Source organism: Ursus maritimus, unplaced genomic scaffold (genome assembly GCF_017311325.1).
Source record: "Ursus maritimus isolate PB19 unplaced genomic scaffold, ASM1731132v1 scaffold_16, whole genome shotgun sequence".
NCBI classification, from domain to species: domain Eukaryota; kingdom Metazoa; phylum Chordata; class Mammalia; order Carnivora; family Ursidae; genus Ursus; species Ursus maritimus.
The window spans coordinates 13,754,003-13,775,170 of NW_024424008.1; positions in this window are offsets into that span (position 1 = coordinate 13,754,003).

Here is a 21,168-nt window from a genome sequence, read left to right on the forward strand (position 1 = left end):
GAACAAAGGCTGACACTAACAAAGCACTTACTAAGTGCCAGGCACTGTTCCCTGTACTCTAGTGTATTATTATTATTTTTTCTTCTTTAAAGATCTTACTTATTTACTTGCCAGAGAGAGAGAGAGAGCACAAGCAGGGGGAGCAGCAGGCAGAGGGAAAAGCAGGCTCTCTGCTGAGCAAAGAGCCCGATGTGGAACTCAGTCCCAGGACCCTGGGATCATGACCTGAGCCGAAGGCAGATGCTTAACCGACTGAGCCACCCAGGCGTCCTGCTCTAGTACATTAAGACATTTCCTTCTCTCATCTCTGGGAGGCAGGTGCTATTTCCATTCCCGTTTTATGGAGCAAGAGGCTAGTGAGAGGAGGACCCAGACTCAAATTCCAGAATGTGTCAAAACCTGTGCTGATTTCTTAGCTAAGCTTCCAGATAGGGACAAAACAGAGCCCCAGGCTACATGAAACCAAATGAAAATTCCCAGCCCTTAGGGTAGCCGCTAGCCATCAGGAACAAGGTTCACCCAAAAGGCAGAAAACAGATGGAAAGGTAAAAGGAACTCTAGGCCACTTCTGTGGAACCAGAGCTATGGAGTGAGCTTTAGGCCAGCTTGGGATGAGGTATGACATATAGAAGTTACTAGCCGGCTCTGACTGTGGCCACAAGTCTTGGTGGGCAGAAGGGACCCGTCCAGCCCCCTGCCAGGGCATCTATGGATAGCAAAGGGCTTACCTGATGGGACTTTATATTAACACAAATATCAAGGACCCTTGATATCTCCCATAAAACAAGAGAAAAGAATATAAAGGGGAAAAGGAGCAGAAAATCATTTTTTATATATTATAATAAATAAAAGGCCTAAACAAAACTATCTTTATTAATATTTCCACACTAGTGATAAGATAGATGGATTGGAATTAGATATGGAAAAATGTAATATTCTACAAAGGAAACTCTAGGGAGACCCAGGGAGTTATGAAGGTCATTTCTCATTAAGGGTGAACTTGTCTATTCTTTCCTCCTCTGCCTTTATCCTAACTAAGCCTCCACCACAGCCAGCAATTCCCCACGCCTTTTGTATATTGGAGACGGTCTGTGGCACCAAGAGCCCCCTCAACTAGTCAGTGCAAGGCTATTTTTAGCTCTGCCAAACAACTAATAGCATTTTTGTCCATTCTTGGTGGGTTTTTTTTTTTTTTTGTCTGTTCAGCTGCTCTGCAGTACAAGCAGCATATTCCCTGCATCTCTAAGACACCTAGGATGGAGAAAATGGGTTTGCCTTGATGTGGGCCTCAGGAGAAGCAAAGATTCCCAACTTCAGGAGGGAGGAGGCACCTTGGGAGGACTGCGGGCTTCGAGGCAGACCTGAAGTCCCAAGACATCTCTGCCTTGGCTGTAGAATGTGCGGCTTAACAAATAGGTTGTGTTGCTGTCTGTGAAGTGCCTATAATGGGGTCTGGAACATTCAAGGAAGAAACATTTGTTCAAGGAGCGGATGGGTGGGATGCCATTGGCCTGGTTCCCACCAGAGCAAATGTTTGTTGCGTGCATGAGAATGCGTGTGAAGTCTTAGAAGAAAAGAGTGTATCATTAGGCAGTGTTATGGGTGAAATTGTATCTCCCAAAAAAGAAATCCTGGAGTCCTACCCAGAATGTGACCTTATTTAGAGATAGAGTCTGAACAGAGGCAATCATGGTAAAATGAGGTCGTTGGGGTGGACGCTAATCTAAAAAGACTGGTGTCCTTATAAAAGAGGAACCTGGACACAGACACACACAGGGAGAAGGCCATGTGAACACGAAGGCAGAGATCAGGGTGATGCTTCTACCACCCATGGAATGCCAGTGATCCGTAGCAAACCGCCATCAGAAGCCAGGAGAGGGGCATGAGCAGATTGTCCCCCACGGTCCTCAGAAGGACCTAACCCTGCAGACGCCTTGACTTTGGACTCTAGCCTCCAGAGTTGTGAGGTAATTGCTGTCTGTTGTGTAAGCCACCTGGTCAGTGGTGCTTTGTTAGGGCAGCCTTAGGAAACGAATATAGGGAGCACGAGTGAAATGATGCACTGTGGAAATCCTCGGCTCTGGTCTGCCTCAGACTGCAAACTCAGTCCTTGCCTCTTACATGAATCCACGATATAATGCAGAGGGACTGCCTCACCCGGCATCTGGCAAGGAGGAGGTACTTGCTACTACTCACCGAATGAATGAATGAACGAGGTTATACATAAAGCATGTATTGCAGACCTTGGCATACGGGCAGATGTTCAGTGAGGACTTGCTAGCTGGATGGTCAATGGAGCTAACAATTATATATCCTTTACTATGAGCCAGGCAGTGCTCAGAGTGATTGTCATGAATGTGATCATGTGACCGAATCCTAACAATCACATTATTATTTCTCCCATTTTTAAAAATGAGAAAACTGAGACACAGGGAGATTAAATAAGTTACCTGAATTCATCCAGCTGAGTGCTAGAGTTAGCTTTTGGATCTGGTTTTTTCTAGAGCCAGGGTCTCTACTCTTAAACACTGCTTGAAATAATGCATGGGAAGAAACTGACACATAGTAGGTGCTCAATTCCAAACAAGTAAGTAGATGAACGTAGTGGGGCCAACCAGGGATGCAGGGGCCTGCCCTGATGGCCTTAGAGTAGAGGTGGCCCTACTTCTCCCTCCTCTCCTAAGTATTCCCTGATTGCGGCTCAGTCTCCACCAACATTTGGGGTCTTACCCTCCTTAAAGCCCAGCCAGAATTAGTGGGTCTTTCTCTGAGTGGGGCTCCTCCTATGTCTGTCCCCACCCCCACCCCATCCTCCTGCCAAAGTTAGAGTGGTGAAGACCCTAAACGGAGCAGAGGGGGGCATCAAAGCCTCCCTCTGTCTGTCAGCAAGGTGATGGGCTGCCAGAGGGCTGGCTGCATGAGTGTCCCACCTCCTCTCCATAATTCATCCCAAACCAAGTCCAGAGTGCTGACTCGGCTCTTCCCCACCGCCCCAGGGCCACGCCGTCTGTTCACCCACTTTCCCAGACGCTCCTGGGCTGAGCCAAGTACCAGGAATGGTAGTGATTTACGATGTCACAGGCCAGCGTCCTCTACCCTGACCACTGCTCTTGGCCACAGACTTAATTATTTAAACAGATTTTACATTTTATGAGCATGCCCTCAGGCCTGGCAGAGGAAAGCCTGGAAGAAAAAAAAAATTTGCTCGAAAGATTAAATTGAAATATTCAAGGACGGAGTTCAGGAAACAGTCCAAATTCCTGAGTGTGATAGTAACATTCAAGGCTCTTCCAAATTTGCCTCATTTTACCAGCCCCATCTCTTGACCTTCCCCTTCCTCGTCAAATAGCACGTTCCTGCCTCCCCGTAGCACAAAGTAGTTCTTTATCCTTGCACGTTCATCATTTTGCCTCTGCTACAGCCTGTCTGTAATGCAGGTGCACCGAACACTCGCTCATAGGATCTTGCTACACACCTGCTACTACAGCAGGGCTGACGACGCCAGCGAACCACACACACAAATCCCTACCCTCGTGGACCTCCCATTCTACAGCAAGAGCCTGCCCACCTCACCCCGGGGAGACCCTGTTCTCCCAAGAGGTCAGCTTAAACGCTACTTCCTCTGTCAGCCCTGACCTTCCAGGTGAAAGAAATCCCTCGCGTGACACTCCAGTGGTCTACCAGAGCCCATACTCACGGTCCTATAACCACCAATGAAGCTGACACTCTGTCTCTTAGACTGAGGACTCCTTGAGGGTAGGGGCTGTCGAATTTTCTTTCTATCTTGGCACCTGGCACATAATAGGTGCTCATAATACAGATGGCCATTGGAAGATTCCTCTGCTTCTCCTTTCAAGCCAAGAGAAGCTCCTGCATGTTCTCTATTCTCTGACATTTCCTGGTTTATTTTGCTGTTCATGCATTGAGTCACTCACTCACTCACTCCAGTCATTCATTCCTTCAACATATATTTTTTAAGGACCACTACGTATGAGACCCTATTCTAGGTGGTGAGGATATGCCGATAAAGGCAGAAGACGTCCCTGCCCTTGGCATGCTCACATTCTGGTTGTGGGGACAGGTGGTTGACCGTTGTTCTATGATTCTTTGGATGTCAGCTTCTCAGATGACTGTGGGTGGCTGTCAGCCCTCGGGGTTGTCACCCCACGGCACAACCAGGCTGGGTGTAGGGTGATCCGCCCTACACTTCAGGTCAAGAGGTATCTATGTTTCCTTAGCTGGCTCAGAGGACAAGGCTGGAGAAAATGAATCTTACCAATCTCCCTCTTCCAAGCTTTTTACCTCCGTGTAAACTGGGGATACCTAAGTCCAAGGCTATTAAAGTAATAATGCAAATAATCCATATTTTTCATCTTAAAAGCACTTCTGGAGCATCCGATTAATCTTTCTAGTCCCATTGCGTGTAGGTAAGTATAAGTTTTTGCTTATAGATGAAGAAAATGAAACACAAGGTGATTAAACTATTGGCTTGAGGCTGTAGAGAAAGCAAGGTTCTGAGCAGGGATTCCATTCATCAGCCCTTGGTTAATAATCACAGACTCAGAGGCCAGTGTTCCCAGGGCAGCTGCTGGGGGGTGAAGCCAATGTCCCTTGGCGGGGCAGGGCAGCTTGGTGGGGAAGAGTCCCAGCCCTGCAGGTGCACAGAACCCGGTTTGGCTCCTGGCCCTACCGATTACTTGGGCTGACCTTTCAACAAGTGGCTCAAACTCTCTGCACTTCAGATTCCTCATCTATAAAACGGAGATAAAACCTGTGTTGCAAGATTAGGAGGGTGAAAATAAGTGACATTAAATCTGTAAAATGGTCAGCGTGGTGCAGGAGACATTGTTCTTAAAAATATATTGTGGTGGAAGAATTTGAGTTGGGCAAGGTGTTTAGAGCTACTAATAATCATTGCCATCGTCATCATCATCGTCATCCAACATCTTTTAGGCACTTGGTCTATTTCAGACACAGAGGTGTCTTGGTATAATTGCATTAGATGCTTGGTGTCTTTTTATTAATACCAGTTGGTCACCACACTTAGGTCATGCCATCCTTCTGATTTCTTTCTCCACGAACAAACACCAAGCATCAGTGCTGTATGCTGTGGGGGATACAGAGTTGTCTTGTATAATTCTGTGTGCACTCTGTCCCCTGCCGTCAGTCCTGCCCTTTCCAACCCAGTTAGAGTCATGAGCGCCCGAGTCTACATCCTCAGTATCACCAGGTGCCAGTTTTCAGAAGTCTCTGCGTCACTCGCAGGGACAGTCACCTTAGTCTTGCTAAAAATAGCTAACATTCTAGATGTGCCTGGATGGTACCAGAAATGTAACAAACATTCTTTTGCTTAATCCTCATCACAATCCAGTGGGGCAAGAACAATTCTCACTCCACTTTCATAGATAAGGAAACTGAGGTAGAGAGAGGGAGGTTCCATGGCCAAGTACCCTTTGGCCTACCCAGAATTTGGTGTGACTGAGGGGAGATCTGCGTCTGAAGAGAGGGTCAAGAGGAATGCATGAGGGCCAGATTCACAGTCCAGATCGTCATGCCTTGCTGTGTGGATTTCAGGCTGCCATCAGGGTTTCTGTGCAACATCAGTAGATCACCAAGTATTTATATGATCTCTGCTATTGGCCCAGACTGTATTAGGCACTATGGATGTTATAAGAGCACTAGAAGATTCCTTTTTTAAGAGACAGAGGCATTGGAATTGGATAAGGTGTTTGGAGGTGCTAATAATTGTATCATCATTGCCAGCCAGCACCTTTGGAGCACCTCATAGATTCCAGATATAAAGATGTTCGAGACAGACCATCCCATTTATACTTCCCCAAATCTCTACAAAATGGGTATTATTTTCCTCGTGTCAGAGATGAGAAAACTGAGGCATGCTATAAGGCTCACAGAGGTTCAATATCTTGCCTAAGATCATAGAACCTGCAAATATGAGAGCTGAGTTTTAACTCATGCCCCATTGTGTACCTAGGAGGGACTGATTGCCGTCATTCCTGTTAGGGTCCTGTCTGAGAAGCCTCCTGTCTTATTTCCTCCTTCAGGGTTCAAGTCAGCTTTCTCCTCCAGCAAGAATGAGAATTAATAGCTCTAAAGTTGGAAAAATCATTCCTTGGTTTACACGCTTTTACAGGGCTGCCTTGGGAGGGCACTTCACCTCTGTCTGCACCTCCATTTCCTCATTCCTAGCATGTGTCTGCCTCCTGGGGGTGTGTCTGTATTATTAATGATGGTAAAGTGATCGGGGCACACTGCACTGACATTCATGAGAAATGTAAAGTGCCATTAATCTTGAGACCCATTTGACAGGGCCACATGGAGCTGAAGAATGTGGAGGCCCTCCCTTGTGCAGGGAGTGGGCATAAATGCGTTCATATCACCATCATGTCTAATCCTCTCCAACACTCTGCACTGTAGGCTTCCTGGGAGATGGGTGAGAGCCCATTAGGGCCACAGAGTCCCATGGAACTGTGGGAGAGAAAAGAGAGAGTCGGGGCCAAGGAAAACCGTGTGGCACGAACGATGAGTGCTCACTGCCATCACTGCTATACCAATTTCCTAGCCATCTTTGCAGGGAGGTGTGTCCATGTGAGCCAGGCCTGCCGATGGCATGTGGCTGGGAGGGGTATATGCCACTGCCAGGCTAGGCTCCTAGATGCCTCCACTTGTGACTTTGCTCCTTACTGCCACCAGACTTCAAGGAGTGTGGAGCCACAGACGGAAGGAGCGTCAGTCCCTGAATGACTGTGTAATCCACTCACCAACTCAGAATGACCTTGCATGTGGAAAATAAACTTTCACCATGTCAGGTCACTGACTTTCAGGGGTTTACCTCTTGCCTTCATCAGCATTACTTGCCTAATAGATGATAAAATAACGTGACTTTTATAGCATGTATAGTTTTCCAATCACTTTCATGTATGTTACAACTAGAGGCTCCTCGGGAGACATTTGTGGTTTCAGTATCACAAACAGTTGTATGTTTCTGGAGAAAATGATTCGTCTTCAACCTTATGTATGTCTTGTGAACTGAACATTGTTTCCTCTGATACTATGGCTGCTGAAAAGCTCATAGAAACTATGAGGGAACAGAAGGCAAGCTGAGGACAAAGCAGAAGCTGACACCCTGCAACCCCCTCCCCCTGGGATTGGAGGGGATGTATACGACATTCCTTGGGCACTCCTGGCTGCCCTGAGGGACAAAAAAACAGTTTACCTATAGATACCACAATCTTGCAAGACTTGAGTCTCCCTCAGTTTACAAATGTCTTAGCAGTTTGCAAGAACAAAGCTATCAGTAACCTAGCTTCCAGAAGGGAATGTATGTAGACACAGTTAAATTTCCTTACTACCTACAGCCCATTGACAAGTCCTTGTAACAGGCACGGTGACATTCCTCTAGGAACTCAGCTGCCTGGATGTTAATACTTTGCTAAGGGCAAAAGGCAGTCCTAGCCTGATCCCCTCCCCTCCACCAAGATCCTGTAAGTCTACTTTAATGTATAAAAATTCCTTTGGAGACTGCCTTTATCTCTAACTCCCCCAAGATGGCAATCATCCCCCAAGCATATGGCCCACCGATATACATCTGAAGGGCCTCATGACTAAGGTTTTATTAGACGGTAATAAATGACCTTTTCCCAACAATAGCTAGCCCCCTCAAGGTCCTGGAAACCTTGCTTCCAAAATTCCTTAGAGATTTATGCTATCCCTAACCCCCTCCCAACTTGAGGGCATATAATGGGCCATTCCTCATGACTCTGCAGCAGCTTTTTCTGCCCATGGGTCCTGTCCCTGTGTTTTAATAAACCACCATTTTGCACCAAAGATGCCTCAAGAATTCTTTCCTGGTCGTCGGCTCCGGACTCCACCCCACTGAACCTCACCTATATCCCGCAACCTCATCAGAAGCTGTGGTCCCATGATCAAAGCCGCATGACCCGCTGTTTGGGTAGCAACATCACTGCTAGCACCATATTGCTTCCCGAGTGATGGACTTTTCTCCAAATCTCAGTTGTCCCATCTGTAAAATGGGGATAGTCAGAAGGCCAACTTGGCTGGGTGATGGTGAGGATTCTATCAGCCTGTGTGGCTCATGCCCAACTCTGCTCTAGAACCAGTTTCCAAAGCCTGAGTCCCAGAAGAGGGCTATGGGAGGAGGTTTAGGGATGGCCACACAGACCTTCCAGTCAGTGCTTGGCAAACCGTCAGGGACCCAGCATTGTGCCAGGAGCTGAACAAAGCCACAGAATAAATATGGCACAATTTTGTTGTCAATGTACAGCAGTAACTCTGAATTTTGATGTGGCATATGTAGAAGAAAACCTCAGGGAATGTTTTCTTCCACGTTATCAATCTCAATGTCCCTCCCACCCCATAAATACCTGAAAGTAGAACATTTTTTTATGCACTAGTGAAAGGCTATGATCGAAGTGCTACCAGATGCACCCTCTTGCCCTGGCCACCTGGCACCCCAAACTGCCCCCTGGCTTGCTCAGCAGGACTAAGGCTTTGGTTTTGAGCAAACTCCCTTTAGCAAACAGGGAGGAGCCTGTGCACTGTCTTTTCACAATTGTCTGTCATTCCTCCTTTTAGGAAGTGTCCCACATCAGGAATTTCTCACGGACTTTTCTATAGGAAAAGCATGGTCTAGTGCAAGGAATGGTCATTTGCTCTTCTGCTGGGACAAGAAGCCCTGTGTAAACTATCAAATGACTCCCTTTGCCTCAACAGCCCGGAAGCCCTGGGTCCAGGTATTGCACCCGTTTGTTTTCTCCTGTTTCTTTTACACAAATTATTTTTTTTTCTCTCTTCTCTGTCCCTTTTCTTATATTTTCTTATGTTATTATGAATGCCCCTTTTTGGTAATGTTCCTCAAATCCTTTCTAGTGAGACAGCATGCAAATCAATTAAAGAAATTACATAATGCCCACCGGAGGCCAGCCTTGTTAAAATTCTAAGTGGGCCAGATGTTGTTTTTTTGCTTTCTGCCACTCCCTCCCCCTTCCCCCACCCTGTGTTCTTCTTGGTCACTGCAGGGCCCCATTCCTGGCCCAAACACCCCTTTGCCACCATCCCACCTTCCTCCTTGCCTCTTCATCCTTTATTGCCCTGATAAATAATTCTGGCAAAGCCACCGAGTTAAAAGAACTAGTAGCTTCAATAAAGCAAAAAGACATTTGAATCTCCACTTTTACTTCCGCTTCAAACTTTTGGAGGCACCAGGGGGGGTCCAGAGCCATTAGGCTGAGGAATTGCAAACAGGGCTTACCCCCTCCCACCCCACAGAGGGGATCTGCAGGGGAGGAGGGTCTCTGGCAGAGGGGAACTGGAGAGCAGGGGAGTGGGGAGGGCTGATAACGGAAGCTGAAGGGTTAATGCAGGGAGGAGGGTGGTCAGGTGTGTTAGCAGTGCTGAGGCTGGCTGAGGAGCTGGCATTACTATTTTTAAGTGGGTTGAGAAAAATAGGCTTTTTTTTTTTTTCCTGTGTGTTCACTATTTTTTTTTTTTAATTGTAATATTGGAAATTAGTGCTTAAAACAAGGCCAGTGGAAACCGAGCTCAGGGAATAAGCCTCCGCCATCAAACATTAAAAATCACTTTGGACTTAAAACATCCATTTGCTAGCTTTAAATGCTTTTAATATATATGTTTAAAAGCTTTCACTGTCTTTGCTTTCTATTTTTTGGTTGTAATGTCTCCTGCCTGCCTCCCAACTACAACGTCTCAAGTGTTTTGTTTTGTGTGTGTGGTTTTTTTTTTTTTTTTTTGTAACTGAATCATAATTCATTTCAATCAGGTTCACCGCCAGGTCATCCCTTCCTCAGTGGTTAGAGACCGAGGCTGGAAAATTCGGGGCCTGCCATAACCATGGGGGAGGGGGTGGTCCTGCTAAATCCCATTGACCCCATCAGTTTGCAGGAGACCGCTCTTGCCTATTTAGGTCCCGGAGACCATGAACTGGGACAGCAGGCCCCCTCCAATCAGCGCATGCGCACTGACACCTTACTCTGTCCCAAGGGCAGTTCAAGCGGCATCCTTTTAGCTCAACTTCTCAAGTTGAGAGAGGGAAAAGCCAGAGTCCAGAGACGAAATGTGACCACCCCTAAGGACACGGAGCCTGGAAGAGACACAGCTAACCCCAGAATCCAGGCGCCGGATTCTTTGGTTGCGGAAAGCCTGGGGCGTTTGAGCCTAGGAGGAGGCATGCGAGAAATAGTTAAGTATGGAGCGTTTTACTGTGTGTCAGGCGCTCTGTTAGGTGTTTTACTACTCCAGCGGTCACTGCCAGTGTCAGCTAACACTTGATGAATACCTGCTACTTGCTAGGCTCGATGCTAAGTACTCACACGCATTTTCTGTAACCCTTATATAACCCATGAGGCCAAGTATTATTCCTGTTTTTACAGATGGGCAATATGCCCAGAATAGCTAAGTTACCCAAGGACGCATCCCTAGGAAATGTAGGAACTGGGATGGGAATGAAACCAGGGCTGTCTGACTCTAAACCCATGTTCCTACCTGAATCTCTGTCCTTTTCCCCTCAGTAGAAAGTTCTCCTTCAGTGAGTCCAGCCTTTGCAAATCCCATGGTCGGTGTTTGTGAATCAGTGTGTGGGTAAAAGATGTCCCTCAGTGAGAGGCTTTCTCTTCGTCCCCTCTCTGCTGGGCCTTCTGCTCTTCTGGTCAAGATGCACATACTTTGGGGGAACACGAATGGCGCATCGATGTCAGCTCAGTTCCTGCTACAATTTGACGTGCCATGATATCGGGCAGTTTGAGCCTCACGTTCCTTATCTTTTAAAGTGAAAAGTAACAGTGTCTATGCTTGCAGGTCATGGCTTGGTCTGACTCGTAAGTGCTCAGGAGGTAATAATTCTAAGCTACAGCACCCCTCACCACTTCTGGATGGTCCTACCTAGAGAGCTCAAAGTCCCTCAAAGGTCCTAGGAAACCCGAGCTTCTATTCCTTCTCCTCCTGTGTGTGACCATGGTCTGAAAGTTCTGGGAAGGCAGGGCTGAGTGAACACCTGTGTGCATCCATCCCGGGTCATGAATCATTGCCAGGGGTGAGAACTGTTAGGTTCATCGGACTCATCGCCCAGGACATGATTGCCAGCCTCGTTCCAGGGAGATGACAGATTCTCACTTGTTCTACATGTGCCGTAGAGAAGGAGAAGAAAAATACCCCCCAATCATGGCTTGGGAGGAGGAGGAGTTCCTAGAAGTGGATGCCAACAGCTTCCTGCCAGACACTGAGGTAGGACAGTGAGTAAGAACCATGCGGTTTGGTGACAGAAGCTTCCCCCGATGCACGTGTGCGCATGCTTGCTTGAGCTCGGTTTGAGCTACTCCATTTACGTCAAAGTTCTTTAGGCCTCTGAGAAACTGTAGGCTTGGTCTGTTTTAATCTGCTCTGCTGGAGACACACATGGGCATGTTTGCTGTAGTTACTGGGAGGAGCGCTGAGGTCTAGTGTGGTGGTTCTCAAACCTGGCTATAATCAGAACCTGGGAGCTTACCGAAATTCCTGAAGAGTCTCAGGCCCTGTTTCTAGAGAGCTTGATAAGAAGTCCCTGGGAGCAAAGTAATGAATAAAGAAAAAAAGAGACAAACAAACAAACAAAAAACCCCAGACTTTTAAATGCAGACAACAAACTGGTGATTGGGGGGGGGGGGATGGGAAGATGGGTGAAACAGATAAGGGGAATAAGAGTACACTTATTTTGGTGGGCACTGAGAAATGTATAGAGTTGTCGAATCGCTGTATTGTACACCTGAGACTAATATAATACTATATATTAATTATACTTGAATTAAAAAAAAAAAAGAAGGCTCTGGGTAGGAACCAGGTAGGAACCAGGTTCTGTTTGTATTTTAAAAGGATTTCCCGGTACTGCCACTGGATGGCCGGAGTTGGAACCATTGGCACAGGTTAGGAGCCTTGGGATGGTGGACAGGTCATGGCCTAGGAACCAGACACAGGTCTGAGCTCCTTCTACCAAGGACTAACCAGAGACCAGAGGCTTTGACTACCTATTTATTAGCTTCTCGGAGCTCCTCTCAGTGCAGGTGTCAGAATCCCTCTTGTAGAGAGAAGGAAAGGTCTGTAGAGAGATTGCCCAGCTCGGCAGGGTCACCCTGGATGAGCGCATTCTCCCAACCCTGCCGCATCTGTGGACATGTGGTATCCAGGCAGTGACTGTCGGAGAGCCAGGGTTGGACACACCCCTCTGGGCAACAATGGTCATTTACTTAAAAAAGTAGATTACAATTGGCACATTTTCAGTCTGCAACAATAAAGAATAATTTCTCTTCCTTGTGCACAAGAGCTCCAATTATGATTTAATTCAATTCTGATTAACTATGCTTTGATGGCATTTCCATTACATAAAAAATAAATGTATTAGCCAAGCATAATGTGTTTTGACTATAGTTCTGATGCTAATAAGGAGGCTGTTTGGCGGCTATGATCCCACACTTGTAAGAACGAGAGAAAAAGAAAAGGATGAGGCAAATAACTCTGAGAAATCCCACACAGAGGGGTGTCGTGATTTGGGGGTGGGGTGGGTGCTGTCAGCATATGCTTGGTATTCACAGGTTTGCTCTCACAGCCGTTGCTCGAGATGCTTCTAGATGTGTGGGCAGGTACCAATGGCTACTGCGCCTCTTGGGGTAGACTTCAGGACAGGGGCGGGGTGAGGCATGAGATGGAGCTGACTGCATGTGGGAATGTCAGGCCCGTCCCCATCCCCACCGTCCCCACCTCCCCACCGTGGCAGTGACAATGCCTCTCCCATCTCCTGGGCTCGCTCACAGTTTGAGTCACCTGCAGCTTATGCCTCAGCTCCTGGCCCTTCTCCCCTAGCTCCAGCTGGACAATGTCACTGAGATGTCCAGTGGCCCTCCCACCTGTCCCTGACGCATGCGTGCAGCTGCTAACACCCTCCTTGGGGCCCATGGCACCTGGCCTCCTTCCATCCCTGAAGAAGGGGACTCGCCTGGTGAACCTTGGTCCTGACACTAGGCCTTTTAGCCATGATTCTTTGCAACAACTCCCCCAGGTAGGTTTCCATCCGTGTTTTATTGGAGAGGAAACTCCTGGACCTGGGCCTGTTTGCCCTCAGATTTGTCTCTTAAAACTTTGTCTCCTCTCTTCTATTTGGCAGGGGTGCTGACCTCCGCTGGCTGGCTTCCCCTGGGTACTGCCAGCTGGGGGGCGATGGCTGGAGGGGGGATGGAAGGAGGCTGTGTTCCTCTGTAGCACATCTTCCACTAGACAGGCGGCTGTGGTTCCGGCTTCCCCGGGGGAGAGCCCAGCCCTGGGCTGCAGAAACGTCGTTACTCCCTTTGACCTCAGGGGTGGGGTTTTCAGTTTCTTGCTGTGGCTAATCCTTGAGTTGCCTCATTCTTCCCTGCTGGGCTTTTCAGCTCTTCATCTCCTCTGTATCTAATTCTTTACAATAAATTTCCTCTGTTTCAAATACTCGGAGCAGTTTCTGTTTCCCCGGATGTAACGGAAGCTGCAAGAAGTTAAGTAACCACCCAGAATAACAGCCTTCAACACTTCAGTGTATTTCCTTCCAGGCTCTAAAAATGCATATGCATATGCATATCTTCTCTTTGGATTCTTTTTCTTTCTTTTCTTTTCTCTCTCTCTTTCTTCTCTCTCCCTTCCCTCCTCCCTCCCTCCCTCTTTTCCTTCCTTCCTCCCTTCCTCCTTCCCTCCCTCCCTTCCTTCCTCCCTTCCTCCTTCCCTCCCTCCCTCCCTCTCTCCCTTCTTTCCTTCCTTCCTTCCTTCCTTCCTTCCTTCCTTCCTTCCTTCCTTCCTTCCTTCTTTCCTTCCCCCACAAACAACCAAAACATAAATGGGTCATACTGTACATATGGTTTGATCTAATGTGTATGACACTGTGAAAATTGTATTTTCTCATATAATAATTTCAAATATATATTTAATGACTATTTACCGTGCAGTTATAAGGATTACTTATTTAACCAATCTGCTGTTACTGAGCATTTAGATTCTCTGTACCTTTTCACTTACATAAATAATTCCTTGGGACTTCTACCTAAAGTGGCAAAATGAAGACAGTCCAACAATTGCTCTCTCTTAGTTTCTGACTAAATAAGAAATCTGCTCATTCACCCTCCCCCACCAAATCATCAGGAGCCTGAATAAGGAAAAAGTGCCAACTTCATGCCATACACTTCAACGAAAGCTTCTGACCCTGGTGGTGTGGTTCCTAACCCAATCCCACCAAGTCAGAAGCTGGGCTGGGGAGAGAAGGTGGCTGAACCAAGTGCTGGGCTTCTCCCTAATCACCCTGCATCTGGAGAGAAGCAGAGAAAGGGTGTGAGCATGCTCCAGAGAAAGGCCTCATATCCTCCACTCACTGTCCCCAGGACCTGAGGATCAAAGCCAATGCAGGCAGTCTGTCCCAACTCACGATTTTTCTAGGATATTATGTTCTTGCTGTGAAATATGTTAGGAAACACTGCCTGAGACCACCAAAATGTGCTTGTATTGCAATATAACAGCTATTAATATAGCTAGAGAAGGAAGAACAGTTATCAGATATGACGGGAAGTGAGTCTAGAAAAATCTAACCACATTGCGTAGAAATAGAAAGTCTAGTCAGAACCACCTGAGTCAAGCACAGGAGAGATGAAAGAAGCATGTAGCAACTAAACAAACATATTATAGTCCCCATCCCACCTGGAAAGAACAAGATAAACAAATGAAAGAAAGGCTATTGCTTGCACAAGACAAATGAAAAACTCCACCTGGGAGAAAACACAACCCAAGATAAAAGAAAACTTCCACTGTGTATGTTGTACTACAAAGGAACTTAACCAGAATCTGAATCCAGTGAAACAGCCCTGGGGCATCTGGGTGGCCCAGTCGGTTAATTGTCCGACTCTGGATTTTGGCTCAGGTCATGATCTCAGGGTTGCGAGATCGATCCCCACGTTGGGCTCCACGCTGGGCATGGAGCCTACTTAAGACTCTGTCTCTGCCCCTCACCCCCAAAAAGAAGTTTTGGCAACCGCAATGCAATGAGATGAAAAGAGAGTTCACAACACTAAGGAAATCGAGGACTCACACCACACTATCACAGAAATCATGAACGATTTATAAAAGAATGAAATTGGACAGCTGACACTTGTATTTCTGACATACAGAAAAGGGTTGCTCTAATAATGGTGAAAGCTGAGGAAAAGGACAGAGAGGCAGGCAGGTAGAAAGATGATATCACCTGTGAAGGACAATGCTGATTCAGAAGCAAGGTTAATAGGTGTCTCTCCTGAAGAGAACCCACGGAGAATCAAAACTACGTTTCATTCTGTTATCTAATGATTGAAAGGGCATACCATATTCCTGAGGAAACAGAATCAGAGTGATAAATGAGAGAGAGTATCTTGTTACCCCCAAACTTGAATAATGAAGAAGTAATTTTTCTGGCATCTAAACAGAAGAGCAAATCCCCTTCAAGGAGGGAAATCAAGCTGACCTCAAAGGTGTTCAATGCTCAGAGAGTTCTGAGGGAACGACAGAGGGACTAAACATGAACATATGCGACCCAGCGATTGTGGGAGTGTAAAGGCAAAAGGTAGACATTCAAAAATGAAATGTAGGGACTCAGCATCTAGGAACCCTTCCAGAGGAACTACTCTGTTGAAATCCAGCCATCGACAGCATGAATGGAGGAGAGTAGCCGGAGAGCTGGTGTCACACACCGAGGCAGAGGATGGTGGAGCAGTATCTTCAAGATCCACGGGGGGAACGTGTGACTCATGATTGTCATATTCAGCTGAATTGTCGGTTATACATAGGTGCAATAGGGGAGTACTCTATTTTCAAACTTTTGGGAACTCAGAGATTATAAAGAGCCCTCTGTTAAAAAAAAAAAAAAGCTGGTTGATGGCATTGAGCCACCATACAATGAACCAATACACAGAACTCTAGAATGGAAATGCTTTGCTTAAAGAACTATGTTAGCATTAAATCAATTTAAATAAAGCAAAAATAAACCAGAGAGTAAACAACCACAGGAGTTACAGTTACATAAAAGAATTTAAATATAAATGTCAGAAAAGTAAAATACCACCAAATTGGGAAATAGGGCAGGAAAGGAGGAAATATAACAGTCCAATTTACTCATCGTTCATAGCAAAGGGCCAATCAATACTGTCTGAAATTGGGCCATGGAGTTAAAAAACATTAACTCAAACTTCTCATGATATTTTCAGCATATTTTTTCTCAAGGGAGTTTATCTCATTTATAAATTTGTTATGGGTTGAATTATATCCCCCTAAATTGATACATTGGTTTTCTAACCCCAGCACCTCAGAATGTGACTCTATTTTAAGGTAGGTTTTGTTTTGAAGATTTATTTATTCATTTGAGAGAGAGAAAGAGAGAGGGAGAGTGTAAGCACACAAGTGGGAGAAGGGGCAGAGGAAGGTGGAGAGAATCCTCAAGCAGACTCCCCACTGAGCACGGAGCCTTATGCAGGGCTAGATCTCATGACCCTGAGATCATGATCTGAGTGGAAATCAAGAGTTGGATGCTTTACCAAGTGGGCCACCCAGAAGCCCCAAGATAGGGTTTGTAACAGAGGTAATCAAGTCAAAATGAGGTCATTAGGGTGGCGCCTAACCCAACATGCTCAGTGTGCCTACAGAAAGGGGAAAATTTGGACACAGGGATGATGCACACACAGAGAAGATGACCATCTACCAGCCAAGGGATGCCTGCAGTTACCAGAAGCTGGGAGAGAGCCTGGAACAGATCCTTCTCTAGTGATTTCAGAGGGAGCATGGCCCTGCCAACACTTTGATTTCCGACTACTGACCTCCAGAATTGTGAGATAATAAATTTCTGTTTTATCACCTAGTTTGTGGTCCTTTGTCACACCATCCCTAGGAAATTAATACAATATTTTTAAAGGTATTGTTTTATAAATGAACTCTCTTGTGGTAAAGGAAGTTCAATAACCCCCTAGTTTTATTTCACTTTTCTATCGTTTTCTGCAAATTAAATAAGTGGAATAGTTTGTTTTCCTAATAATAGTATATATGAGACTATTTTATGAAATCATTCCCATCTACCCAAGCACTTATCAACCAACCTCACCTATGCATCTTTCTGTATACAGGTTCAGAAATGTATGTGGAATGTGCTCACCTAATTTTCATGACTGTTGTTACTTAGGTGGAAACATTTTTGGTAGACCATTTTGCTCTTTTTCATCCTTGTTATTGTCTGAATGAGCAATGAATACTTTACTTAAAAATCCTAATATTAAAAAAAAATCCTTGTATTTCAGTCCATACCTACATATCTCATTTTTAAAAAGCTATGGAATCTTAGATGGAATTTGAATATTTTTAAGGCTCCTTTCAATTCCTTTCTGGATTATAATAGTTTATGATCATACAAGCAATACATGATGATGTCTGCCTTATTAGACTATTGCAGCATTGAATATTATTATTAAAATAACCAGTTGATGGACTAAAACTGGCATCTCATTTTAATTTGCCTTTCTTTAATTGAAGTCTTTTTTTTTTTTTTTGCAAATCTAGGTGCTTCTTGTATTTCTTGTTCTGTTCATGTTTTTATATCTTTTCTATGGTTATTTCTTATTTATGAGTAGTATATTACACACACACACACACAACCATCTGTCCTGTTCATTGCTAATATTCTCTTAGCCTAAGCTTTGCTTTTCAATTTTGTTCCTCATGCTTTGAAATGTTCATACATTTTTAATATTTTAGTCTGATATTTTGTTTTCTTCTCATTTCCTTCATTGCTTTTGATCGATTAATTGGAGGGGCTTGTTTTATCTTTTGTTATGTGTATATCACATCCTCAAAACTATTCTGGCTATTCCTTGAGGATAGCATCTCCCACGCCTCCCTGACCCAATGCATTTTTTTCTCACCATTTTAACCATTTAAGAGTATAGAATCCAGTGGCTTTTAGTGCATTGACAATGTTGTCCCACAATCACCACTATCTAATTATAGAACATTTACATCACAACAAAAAGAAACCCATGTTCATTAAGCAGTCATTCCCCATTGTTCCCACCCCCCAACCCCCAGCCCCCCAGCCCCTGACAACCACTAATCTGCATTCTGTCTCTATGGATTTGCCTATTCTGGACATCTCATATAAAAGGAATCATACAATACGTGGTCTTTTGTGTCTGGCTTCTTTTACTTAGCCTGATGCTTTCAAGGTTTTCCATGTTGTAGCATGTTTCAATACTTCATTCTTTTTTATGGCTGAATAATATTCTATTGTATGGATAACCTTTTGTTTATCCATCTGTCAGTTGATGGACTTTTGAGTTGTCTCCACTTTTTGGTTATTATGAATAATGCTGCTGTGAACACTTTCATGCATATTTTTTCTTTTTGATTATCCTGGAAATATACCTGGGAGGGGAGTTAACTGGTTTATATAATAATTCTATGTTAAACTTTCTAAGGACAGGCTGAACTGTTTTCTAAAGTGGCTGCATCATCTTACATTCCCACTAGCAATGTATGAAGCTCCAAATTTCATCACATCCTCCCCAACATTTGCTATTTTCCATTTCATAAAATTGTAAGTGTTCTGGGGTGCCTGGCTGGTTCAGTCAGAACAGCATGCAACTCTTGATCTTGGGGTTGTGAGTTCAAGCCCCATGTTGGGTGTAGAGATTACTTAAATAAACAAAAAAAAATTAAAAAATAAAATTATAACTGTCCTAGTGGATGTGCAGTGGTATCTTAGTGGTTTTGATTTGCATTTCTCTGAGTAATGTTGTTGAGTATATTCTTTTCTCTAGCTTTATTGAGATATAATTGACAGACAACATTGTGTAATTTTAAGGTGTATAATGGGATGGTTTGATATATGTATAAATTGCAAAATGTTTAGTTCAATAAGGTTAGTTAATACCTCCATCACCTCACAGAATCACCATTTTTTTTTTCTTATGGTGAGAACATTTAAGATTAACTCTCATAGCAACTTCCGAGTATACCATATAGTATTATTAACTGTAATCACTACACTGTACATTACATCCCTGGAAATTATTCATCTTACAACTCAAAGTTTGTATTCTTTGACCAGCTCTCCCCATTTCCCCCACCACCAGTCCCAGGTGGCCGTCAATCTATTCTGTTTCTATGAGTTCAGTGTTTTTAGGTTCTGTATATAAGCAAGATCATACAGTATTTGTCTTTCTCTGTCTGGCTTATTTCACTTAGCATCATGTCCTCAAGATCTATCCATGTTGTCACAAATGGCAGGATTTCCTTCTTTTTTTATTGGCTGGATAATATTCCATTGTATATGTATATACCACATTTTGTCTATCCATTCATCCATGGATGAATATTTAAGTTGTTTCCATGTCTTTGTGAATAAGGCCACAATAAACATGGGAGTGTAGACATCTCTTCAAGAGTAATTTCAATCCCTTAGGATATATACCGTGAAGTGGGATTGATCACCCAATTACCCCATCCCTCCACTCCCCTCCCCTCTAGCAACCCTCTGTTTCCTATAGTCAACAGTCTCTTCTGGTTTGCCTCCTTCTCTGTTTTTATCTTCATTTATTTTTTCTTCCCTTCCCCTATGTTCACCTGTTTTGTTTCTTAAACTCCACATAGGTGAAATCATATGGTATTTGTCTTTCTGACTGACTTATTCCACTTAACGTAATACCCTCTAGTTCCATTCATGTCGTTGCAAATGGCAAGATTTCATTCTTTTTGATAGCTGAGTAATATTCCATCGTGTGTGTGTGTGTGTGTGTGTGTGTGTGTGTGTAATGTACTACTCATTAATCTTCTTTATCCATTCATGTGTCAGTGGACATTTGGACTCTTTCCATAGTTTGGCTGTTGTGGACATTGCTGTTATAAACATTGGGGTGTGTGACCATTCTGACAGGTGTCAGGTGATACTTCATTTTGTTTTGACTTGCATTTCCCTGATGAGGGACTTGTTGATCATTTATATATCTTCTTTGAAAAAATGTCTATCCAATTCTTTTGCCCATTTTATAATTTGGGTGTGTTGTTTGTTTGTTTGCTATTAAGTTGTAAGAGTTCTTTAAATGTCCTGGTTAGTAAACCCTTACTAAATATAAGAACTGCAAATATTTTATCCCATTATATAAGCTGTATATTCATTTCTTGATAATGTCCTTTGATGCATAGAAGTTTTAATTTTGATGATATCCAGTTTATCTTTTTTTTTTTTTTGTGGCCTCTGCTTTTGGTATCACATCTAAGAATCCATTAACAAATCTGAGATCATGAAGATTTATCCTTATGTCTTCTTCTAAGAGTTTTATAGTTTTATATCTTATATTTAGGTCTTTCATCCATTTTGAAATAAATTCTGTATGTGGTATGAGGTAAGGGTCCAACTCCATCCTTTTGTAAGTGGTTATCCAGTTGTCTTGGCACCATTTGTTGGAAAGATATTCTTTTCCCCTTTGAATAGTCTTGGCACCTATATTGAAAATCAATTCATCATAGACCTGTGGTTTTATTTATTTATTTATTTATTTATTTATTTATTTATTTCAATTCCATTGAGCTACATGTTTATTCTTGTGTAAGTACCACACTGTCTTAATTACCATTGCTTTATAGTAAGTTTAAAAATTGAGAAATGTTTCTCCCTGCCCCAAGATTGTTTAGGTTATTCTAGATTCCTTACAACTTCATATGAATTTTAGGATCAGTTTGTCAATTTCCACAAAGTCAGCTGGGATTCTGATAGGGATTACATTAAACCCAGAGATCAATTCAGGGAGTATTGTTATCATAACAAAATTAAGTCTTCTGATTCGTGAACATGGGATGTTTTCCCATTTATTTAGATCTTTTAAAAATTTCTTTCAACAATGTTTCATAGTTTTCGGAGTACATTTCTTTTTGTTATTCCTATGTATTTATCTCTGTGTGTTTTATTCTTTTTAATGTTATTATAAATGGAATTCTTTTCTTAATTTTTGGATTATTCATTGCAAGTTGCATAGAAATGTAATTGATTTTTGTATATTGTTCTTATATCCTGCAACCTTGCTCATGTTATTTACTAGTTACAGTGTTTAAATTGGATTTCTT